At 41.3% G+C, this 10197-nt stretch overlaps 1 non-coding gene across 1 annotated transcript; it reads left to right on the forward strand.

Annotated features, from left to right (window-relative positions):
* The first annotated feature begins 1083 nt into the window (after nt 1-1083).
* Nucleotides 1084-1190, forward strand: LOC125493897 (small nucleolar RNA R71). Its single transcript, XR_007270223.1, has one exon. It is a non-coding gene; the product is annotated as a small nucleolar RNA R71 (small nucleolar RNA).
* The last annotated feature ends 9007 nt before the right edge of the window (nt 1191-10197 follow it).

A 10197-nucleotide genomic window follows, 5' to 3' on the forward strand; every position in this document is an offset into this window, starting at 1 on the left:
CCAAATTATTGATCGACCTTTGATTGCTTCATCCTGTGAGGAAAAGGTAGCTTTGGTGTAAAAGGCGCTTCAGAAACCTTCTCCTTTTTCTTCCATGTCTGTTCAACTTCCTCAGATAAGTCGACTTCAGACGTCAAACTCTTCCCTTTTCCTTTTTCTACCACCTTCTTCCCCTCAGTCTGGGCAGCATCATCAATGGGAAATGAAGGAGCGTCATAAGCAATTCCACTACGAAGAGTGATGGCATTCACGTGCTCCCTCTAAATGGTTAGCCCATGCAATTGTCCTTGCTGTCTTTGAGCATTCTTTTCTGGGTAATCTGAGTTTCGAGAAGTTTAATGTGCTTCTCTTGGGCTCTTTGTGCCTCCTCATTAGCTCTCTTCATAGTTAGCAAATGCTTCTCTTGAGCTCTTTGTGCCTCCTCATTAGTCTTTTGCATGCTCAACATCAGTTTCATCAATTCAGATGTGGTAGGCACTTGGGGGGTATTTGTGGAGGTGGGGTTTGGAGATTTTGTGGGGATTGGAAGTTATTAGGGTGATGGAAATTTTGTGGTGGAGGTCTCTGAAAACCAGGGGGTTTTGGTCGAATGAGGGTTTAGGATGATTTTGAGGTACGGGTTGAAAGTTTTGTGGATTTTGGTAGTTATGTGGAGAGGGGAAGTTTTGAGGTCTTTGTTGAAAGGTGTTTGCCTGCTCCATCTGATGTTGTCTGAACTGACAACCATGCCCAAAATGACCCTGAGCACCACATACCTCTCAGTAAGATGAGGTAATGGGTGCCACGACAGACATAGCATTAACACTCAAGGGAGGGGATGTCGAGGTAGAGGATCTCAATGTGTCAATCTTTTGGCTCAGCTTCGCCATTTGCAAAGTGAGCAATGCAAGAGCGTCTACCTCCAATACTTTATTTGTGAGGCTGCGGGAAGTGGAATGATCATTGGTTGCAAGGTTTGACAGAAAATCATAGCCTACATCCACTTCCTTATCTAGAAAAACTCCTCTCTCAGACGAGTCAACAATACTCTTCGTCTGAGGCTGCGGACCATTGTAAAATGTCTGCGTCAAGAACCATTTGTCCATGTTATGATGTGGACACTCTCTCTACATATCTCTAAACCTAGCCCACGCTTCCTGAAGTGTTTCATCAGGCTCTTGGGAAAACGTGGCTAGCTTATTTCTGATCTCTGTTGTCTTTGTCGGTGGATAATATTCTCTCATGAACGCAACATAAATTTCACTCCATTCAGTTTCTTTCACGTCGTTCAACCACTTTTGTGCTCTATCTCTCAATGAAAACTCGAACAATATGACTTTTAACTGGTTGAGAGTGACACCAGCATGTTTGATGGTTCGACAAAGCTGTTGAAACCGATGCAGAAGATTTGCCGGGTCTTCAGTAGGATGCCCACCAAACTGATTTTGCTGAACCATGCTGATGAGTCCAGGCTTAATTTCAAAGTTTGCTGCAACGATGGTGAGCATTGTGGGTCCAGTGGAAAGACCATCTGGGTTGGGCACCCCATATGACTTCAGTGATTTAGACATGATTGAACTCGAGATGTCTAATCTAGAGGTGTTCAGCTGAACAGACTACTTCTCTCTGAATTTTCTTTCGAAGCTGCCTGATTGTCCTTGTAAGATTGGGATCCGCTGGCATGGGGGAACTGTTTCTTTGAGACCTGGGCACACAAAAGAAACAAAAAGAAGTAGTAAAACATACCTTAATTGGAACAATGAAGTTCCAATGAGGCACAGTGAAGGAGACCAAATAACCAAGCAAAAACTTAGAAAACTAGCCGTCTCCCCGGCAACGGCGCCAAATTTTTTATAGGCTAAAGTCGTATCACCTGATCAAAAATAAATCCTAAAGTCCTCTATCAACAATAGTCAGGGAAGTCGGGTCGAATCCACAGGAAGACAGGGATTCTAAGTTAATATTCAGCCAAACAACTACTTCAGACAAGATCAGGGAAGAATTAGCTGAACTACTAATTAAACTAATAAAAGCAATATAAAAGTGGGATTTAAACAATGGATTAAAGGTCTAGGGCATTAGTTCAGTCCACCATGCTTATACCAATCAAAAGGGTCGAATAACTAATATAATCTAGGTCTAGGGTCGAACAATCAAAGCCAACGTTAAGCCTATGATCCGGTCATAATGCTCTCATTTCCACATATGAAGTAAGATCGCTCACATAATCAGAATTAATAGTGTGTTCTAAGCCTCTAAAAGTAAGCCTACAATCGGGTCATACTTAAGTTGCCAAACGTAGTTCATGAAATTGTACACTGACATAAACCATGAAATAAAGCACGAATCACACTACAATTGAACTAATCAAAACCTAGAACTAATAGCAATTCAAATATGAATCATGGTATAAACATGGTTTTCCTCCCTAAAACTACTCAGACATGATTGAATCAACAATAATAATACTAACGTAAAACCCCAATCTTTGCATCATGAATTAATTAGATAATCAAAATCAAGCAAACAAGAATTAAAAGAAAGAACTAAGAGTAAGAATAATACCAATTGACAGAAAGTAGAAACTTCTATTGAAAATAATCAAAGGTTCGATCCCCTTTGAATCTACTCTAAAGTGTTTAATTCAGAGAAACCTAAAACTAAAACTCCATCAGACTAAAGATAATGGCTGAAATAAATATATGTCCAAGCCGAAAAAAGAAGCTGCAAAATAAAATTAGTCTTCCCTATTTATGCTCCCAGTCAATCACACAATAAAAGAAGAGAAATTAAAAAGCTAGAAAAGGGGCTCCGTGCTTCCTCCATTCGCAATCCATGACAGTTGGCCCAGAAATGCAACCTTTGGCCCAACATCTCTCAATTGCACGCAGCAAAAAGTAGCATGCCAAGTTGGTCCGTTCGTTGCCATCGGGCCCAATATGCCCGATCGGGCGGATTACTTTACAAGCCCAATCCCTTCTTTGTACGCAGAACATGCCCAGCACTCTGAATGGCAAGCCGCCCGATCGGGCGCAAAATAGATTTCTTTGACACTCAAATTTGCGCAGCTACAAGGAGGGACGTAATTTCAGCCCGATGGGTTCGGGCCTTTTAGCTCGATCGGGCCGAATGCACTTTTGCTTATTTTCATGTTTTTTGACCTCCTGGACTCAATTCTTCGCTCCAAAGTGGCCCCGGGAATCTCCCAATGCACCAAATAAGCTTCGTAACAACTCTACGTGCCTCGTAACCAACTTCTAAGGTCGTGGTTGCTCAGTAAAGCTCGGAATAGGGAGAAAACTCCCTAAAACATGCAATTCAAACACATAAACACAAAACCACGACTATAGAGGATAATTAGTATAAAATAGCTCCGAAGAGCTCCAATTAAGCACGATTTAGCTCACGAAAAGAGGGGAAAAACTATATAAATAATCATGATATCACTTATGTCCAAGAAAGATGCAAAGTCGAGGTTGATTCGATGGATCTTGCTCCTGCAAGAATTTGATATTGAGATTAGAGACAAGAAGAGAACGGAGAACTTGGTGGCCGACCACCTTTCGTCGTTACCTTTGCTTGAAGACTCCCCCTCCCATGAGCTTCCCATTGATGATAACTTAAAGGATGATCTCTTATACTCAATCAAAGCCATAGATACCCCATGGTTTGCCGACATGGCGAACTACTTGGCTTGTGGGATCATTCCTTTTTAGTTCAACTATCAAAAACAAAGGTGGTTCCTCCATGATTCTAAGTTCTATGCATGGGAGGATCCACTTTTGTTCAAGCAGGGGAGGATGGTTTATATCGGAGATGCCTTCCTGATGATGAGATAGCAAGTGTGATAGAGAAATGTCATTCATCCCCTTGTGAAGGACATATGGGCGCCGACAAGACCGTTGCCAAGATCTTATCATGTGGATTATGGTGGCCCACAATGTTCAAGGATGTTTGGGGCTTTGTGAAGGCTTGCGATTGGTGTCAAAGGGTCGGCAACATCTCTAAAAGGCATGAATTATCCCTCACTAACATTCTAGAGTTTAAGATCTTTGATGTTTGGGGGGTGGATTTCATGGGACCTTTCCCTTCTTCACTTGGTAACTCCTACATATTAGTGGCGGTTGACTATGTTTCCAAATGGGTGGAAGCAATCGCCTCTCCTACAAATGATGCCAAGGTAGTTACCAAGCTCTTCAAGTCCGTGATATTTTCGAGGTTCGGGGTTCCGGGGGCCGTGATTAGTGATAGGGGATCCCATTTCGTCAAAAAGAGCTTCCAAGCACTCCTCTCCAAATATGGGGTGCATCATAAAATGGGGCTCTCCTACCATCCTCAACGTAGCGGCCAAACGGAGGTGTCAAATAAGGAGGTGAAGCTCATCTTGGAGAAAACCGTGAGCAGATCACGCAAGGATTGGTCATTAAAGCTTGATGATGCTTTATGGGCTTATAGGACGGCTTATAAGACCCCAATTGGCACAACCCCCTACAAGCTAGTGTATGGAAAATCATGTCACTTGCCAGTTGAGTTAGAGTACAGAACGTATTGGGCCATCAAGATTTTGAATTTTGATCTCAAGTCATCCGGGGAAAGAAGACTTTTGGATGTACATGAGCTCGAAGAGCTTAGGCGGGATGCCTATGAAAATGCTCGGATCTACAAGGAGAAGACTAAGGCATGGCATGATCGAAGGATTATGAAGAGAGAGTTTAAGGTAGGAGACAAGGTCCTTCTCTTCAACTCTAGGCTAAGACTCTTTCCAGGGAAACTTAAGTCTAGATGGAGTGGTCTGTTTGAAGTTAAAACGATGTTCCCGCATGGGGCGGTGGAAGTTTGGAGCGAAGAAAAAGGGACGTTCAAAGTAAATGGGCAAAGACTCAAGGTATACCATGATGGAACCTAAATTAAGAGCATTTGCCAAATTGCTTTGGATGACTACCCCCTTCCCCTATGAGGATTTTCTTCGTAGGGAGGTCAAGCTAATGACTTCAAAGAAGCGCTTACGGGAGGCAACCCGGCTTCTTAGCTTTTCGAAAACAAAAAAAAGAGAAAAAGAAAGAAGGAAAAAAAAGAGAAAAAGAAAGAAAAAAAAAAGAGAGGAGTGAATTAATAAGAGGTTGAGCATGAGAAAGATTAGAGGAAGAGTGAAAATGGCTAAGTATTGGAAAAGAGGAAGAGGAGCGAGCTCAAAATGCCAAGGGAGGGGCGCTCCCTAGAAGGAGTGGGCGCTCCATTGGTCCGAAAAAAATTAACCCTTGGCAGGAACTTGGAGCGGGGAAGGAGCGTTCAAGGAGCACCCCGCTTCAGGCTTGGAGCGGGCACTCCACTTTACCTGGAGCGGGCGCTCCTTTGAAAATCTGACGCTCATTCATTTTTTTTTGTCACGTGAGTTATTTTAATTTATCCCCCCCCCCCCACCTATCCGTCCCACCTCATCTCCCTTTTCACTCTTACTCTCATTTCATTCACTTTCATTCAATCATTCATCTTCTTCAAAACCCTTTTCTCTCTCCAACCTCCATTAAACCTCCATCTTCAAACCTTCATATCTCCTTCATTTCTCATCTTTTTCACTCACTTCCTTCACAAAACCCTTCACCTTTTCTCCTCCTCTACACAAAGAACCCACTTTCGTCAAAAAGGCCCAAATTAAAAAAAATTGTCATCACTCCAAGTTGAAGTTTGGGGGTGATTTCTTGAAGAAAAAAGGTTAAGGGGCACGGTTAGAGCTTGAAGAAGCCTACATTGTTAGCAATTGAGGATTTTCTTCACCCCTCTTAAAGAGGGAGGTAAAACCCTAACCCTAACTTTCGTTTTTCTTCTAGATTTGTCTTAGAAATTTAAATATATGATGCTTGTGATGATTCTTGTGGACTTAGCTGGTAGATTTAGATAGATTTTGATTTTTATTTGATTATTTGGAATTTTAGTGTGATTTCTTTCATTTTTTTTCCTTTTAGTTTCTTACTCCTTTTAGCTTACTTAGCTTAATTTTCCTAGTTTCTTTCATTTTTGATTTTCTAGTTTCTTTTAAAAAAATTCTTAATTTTACTTTGATTCTTATTTGTATGAATACTTGTTTTTCTTTATTTAATTTTGTTATTTGGGAATTTGTCATAGTCGGTGCCCCCACTTTTTAGCTTACTTTGTTGGGTTGAGCTCGTAGTCTTTTGATTTCTAAAAACCACCAGTTGGTTGAGTTATTCTCTATAAACTCCAAATATGTACCATTTTCGCAAAAAGAGTAAAAAATACCATAGCTCTTCTTCACAAAAGAACCAAAAGGGCACCCTTTCGGCCCTTAAGTTCGTCAACACGGAACATTAACGTTGGTATGACGAACTTAAGCACCGAAAGATTAAAGCTTCCAAGTTTTACCATGGTGATACCCTTGAAAGTTTAGTGATAAGGCGTGATGTAAGGATGTCCTTGCTTGCTATGGGCATGGAGCGCTTTTACACGTTTCGCGCTTTGACGTATGAGCGCCTCACTTTGGAATTCTTAGCCTCTCTCGAGAGACGTGAGGTTGAGGGACATGAGGGGTAGAATCAAATCTCCTTCCAATTGTTCAATCAACCCCAATGCATCTCTTTAGCGAGGCTTAACGAAATATTCTTCTGTGATGCCTCGAACGCCATTCGCAACCCCAAAACTTGTCAATATAATGTCTATTATCAAAGGGATGTATTTTGGCGAGACATTGCCGGATACGCCCCCTTTGATGCAAAGACGGGGTATTCCTCTCATATGCATTCCCCCGTCCTTAGATACATTCACCGCCTCCTGGTTCTCGCCCTTTACTCCAAAAAGGAGCCGAGTAAGGTGGCCTCCGAGGAGGTGAGTGCACTCTACATTGCCGCCCATAACTCTCGGGAGATTGGGGGCAAGTTGAATGTCATATTTCTATTTTTCCAACAGTGTCTTGCTATACGCCGTGGAAAACTTTTCTAATCTGATATTCATTGTGGGGGAATGGTGACTATCATTGCCACCGCCATTGGGTTTGGGGAGCAACTCCCGTTGTTGACTCCAGTTGATAAGAACCCCTTCCTTGATATGAATTATCTTAAAGCCGCCAGGTGGATTGGTTATACCCCTAATCCCGAGCGGTTTGTTTGGAAGGTAAGGGGTCGTCATCACTTATACTTACCAAACCGGGAGGTAACCCATCTTGATCACGACGGGAAAGATGCTGGTATTTTTATCATCCCTTTTGGTCCCCCCATCGGGCAAGCCCAGGCCGCAAGCAACGACTTAGCTCCCCATCTCCAAAGAGAGGAGTCGAGTTCCAGTCGTCGTGCTTCAGTATCGTCCTGCTCTTTTGACTATGAGGGGGCCTACTATAGTCTTGCTCTCAACCAAGATCGCATGATGAATGCGAACCAAGGCATGAGAGAAGACTTGAGTGGTATGATAGTACAAACTAATGCTATGTACCATCACCACGTGGATAGAGGAAATGTTGAACCCTATGTCAACTTTCCTAATTGGCCTCCTCAACAAGGGCCGGTACCGGGATGCAATGAACGCCAATCCACGTACCCGTATTGGCCCCAACGTGACCCACCCTATGATTGGCGGGCACCCGGGGGTTCCAACCCCATGGGTGATCCCGCCTATCCCCACCCTTATGGCGCTTGGCCGCCGTGCTACACGGGCGGTTGGGAGCCTCATGGCCCCGTCCTGTAACAACCCGAATCTATAACCAACCTAATTAGGAACTAAACATAGCGGAAATCCTAATCCGGGCCATTACCATCACACTCACCACGAGTGTGGACCTCAAAAACCTTGACTTACTAAAACTTTTAGAATCCAATGAATATATTAGAACCTCTAACTCTAATAAACTATATTAAGTGATCCTCAAATATTTTAAACAACTATATATGTTACTAAGATTCTACAGAAAATTCGGCAGAGTTCCATTTGTAATACGGACAGCCTAAAACTTAATTTAGGACTCGCGTCCGATTCGTAATCATGTATCCTCAAAATCCAGCAACACAAACAAGTCTATACTTTACAAACTCAAACCTTTTCAATTTAATTACAAATTAACTATTAACTATAATATTACAAAGTTGATCGTCCTCGCCGCGATACAAATAGTATAAAGCATACAACAAACTTCCAACATTGAACCTTCTTCATTATACATTACCTTCATGTACCTGCATACATCAGGCATGTAGTATCAGCCAAACTGGCTGAGCAAGATTTCATACTAAGAAGCCAAACATATATGCAGGTAGGATAACATTAATTATATCCTACAAATCATTTTTCTTTCGAAACATATAAATAAAATAACAAACTTTATAAAATCATTTCTTTCTTTCTTTTCCAAAACAAATCCTTTCTTTTCTATTTCTAAATCAAATCCTTCCTATTTCCTTCTTTAAATCAAATCCTTTCTTTTTCTTTTTTTTCTTTTTCCAAACAAATCCTTGCTTTCCTTTTTCTTTCACGCAGAAAGAATCATAAACCTAGGGAATGGAACGAACTTTCCTTGCCTTCGGGCTAGCTAGGCCCTCCGGATAACTATAGACAAGACCCCTAGTGTGCACACCCTACATACGGCCAAACCGCAGCAGAAGATCTAAGTCCGAGGTACTGATCAACGTACCCCCAACTATTTTGTAATGTCGAGACGATCCCGACAAGGTTCCAATTCCTTGAGACACCATAAAGGCAATCCCAACCAGTTTAAAACATAAAACTATCCATAAATCTTTTTCCGTAACTATTCTATAATTCAAGCTTTGAAACAAACTATCTGTATTAGGAGGAACATCCTCCTATTCAAACCAATCTCAACTCAAGAGAGATACATACCTTTATAATCTTTTCTCGTAAATATGAAATTTTAGTTGAAATCTTATCTTTTGTAACCTTTCTTTTAACCATTAAACATTTGAGTAAGGAATCTTACCTCTTAGGAATCACAGCAAAACAACCACCTCCAAAACAACTCTTTAGTGAACTCGAAAGCTGAATCGCAATCCAATTCCAACAACACCTTCAATAATCTTCATCTCCAAATGAGATTCAATTCCATAATCATCCTCCAATATTAACCTCAAAATAATAACAAGACTAATTACTAACCATTCTCACAAATTCTCAATATAGAAATTATCTACACTAACCATCTCAATTCTATAATCTTCAAATCATAATTCTAAATTGTAGAACTGAACTAACTAAACTTCAACTCTTGCCAAGTAAATTCAACAACATCTCTTCTTTTATAAACCAACACAACTACAACACCAACACCAACAATCCCAACAAACAACAATACTATAGCAACATAATAGCAGCAACAATTAACAGCAACAACCCACACCACCACTACGACAACAGAATAACAACCTATAGCAACTACTCCACAATTCAATAAACCATTTTAACAATAAACCAACACAACATCATTACCCCAAAATCCATTAGGAAACATTCACATGAAAACATTCAAACTTAAAACACTCGAAACTAATATATAATTTATTAATTTCAGCAGAAACTTAAAATGGGCATAACTTCCTCATTCGAACTCCGAATCAACCGTTTCTTGAGCCTAACTTAAGTAGAATTTCGATACGAACAACTTCTGTGAAATAGTATTTTTGCTAAAAATACCCGTAAATTGCCTAAAAATACAAAATACGAACCTGAACTGGTAATTCTACGAATTACAGCACACTATATTCACTTGAACATTGACAAGCTTCCTACTATTCTAAACTAACTATTAAACTCATGAATGAACATTCAACTTAATAAATTCCACACCCAAACTCTAAAAATTAGAAACCCCAATTTAATTTCAATCTAAAAACCCTAACATTATAAACTTGAGAAAAACTGAAATTAAACCATGAATTCAACTTACCCACAAACAAGGGAGAGGGAGAGGGAGAGGGAGTAGAGAATTCCGGCAGTTCCCCACGTCGTGGTGCGACGCAAAGCAGCGACAGCAACAACAAAACAACCACAACGACACCAGTCGCGGTGGTCGCAGGACAGAGGGAAGAGAAAAACAAGGCTGCAACAAACAGTAGCGGTGCGGTGCGGTGTGATGGCTTGCGAGCAGCACCACACGCGCAGCAAAAACACCGGCGAGAAAGGGCCGACGACGCGGCAGCAGGTCCGGCGAGCAACAAGAACGCCGGCAAAGCACATGCGAAGGTGAGCGAGAGAGTTTTACGG

The sequence above is a fragment of the Beta vulgaris genome, chromosome 9, assembly GCF_026745355.1.
Source record: "Beta vulgaris subsp. vulgaris cultivar EL10 chromosome 9, EL10.2, whole genome shotgun sequence".
Classification (NCBI taxonomy): Eukaryota; Viridiplantae; Streptophyta; class Magnoliopsida; order Caryophyllales; family Amaranthaceae; genus Beta; species Beta vulgaris.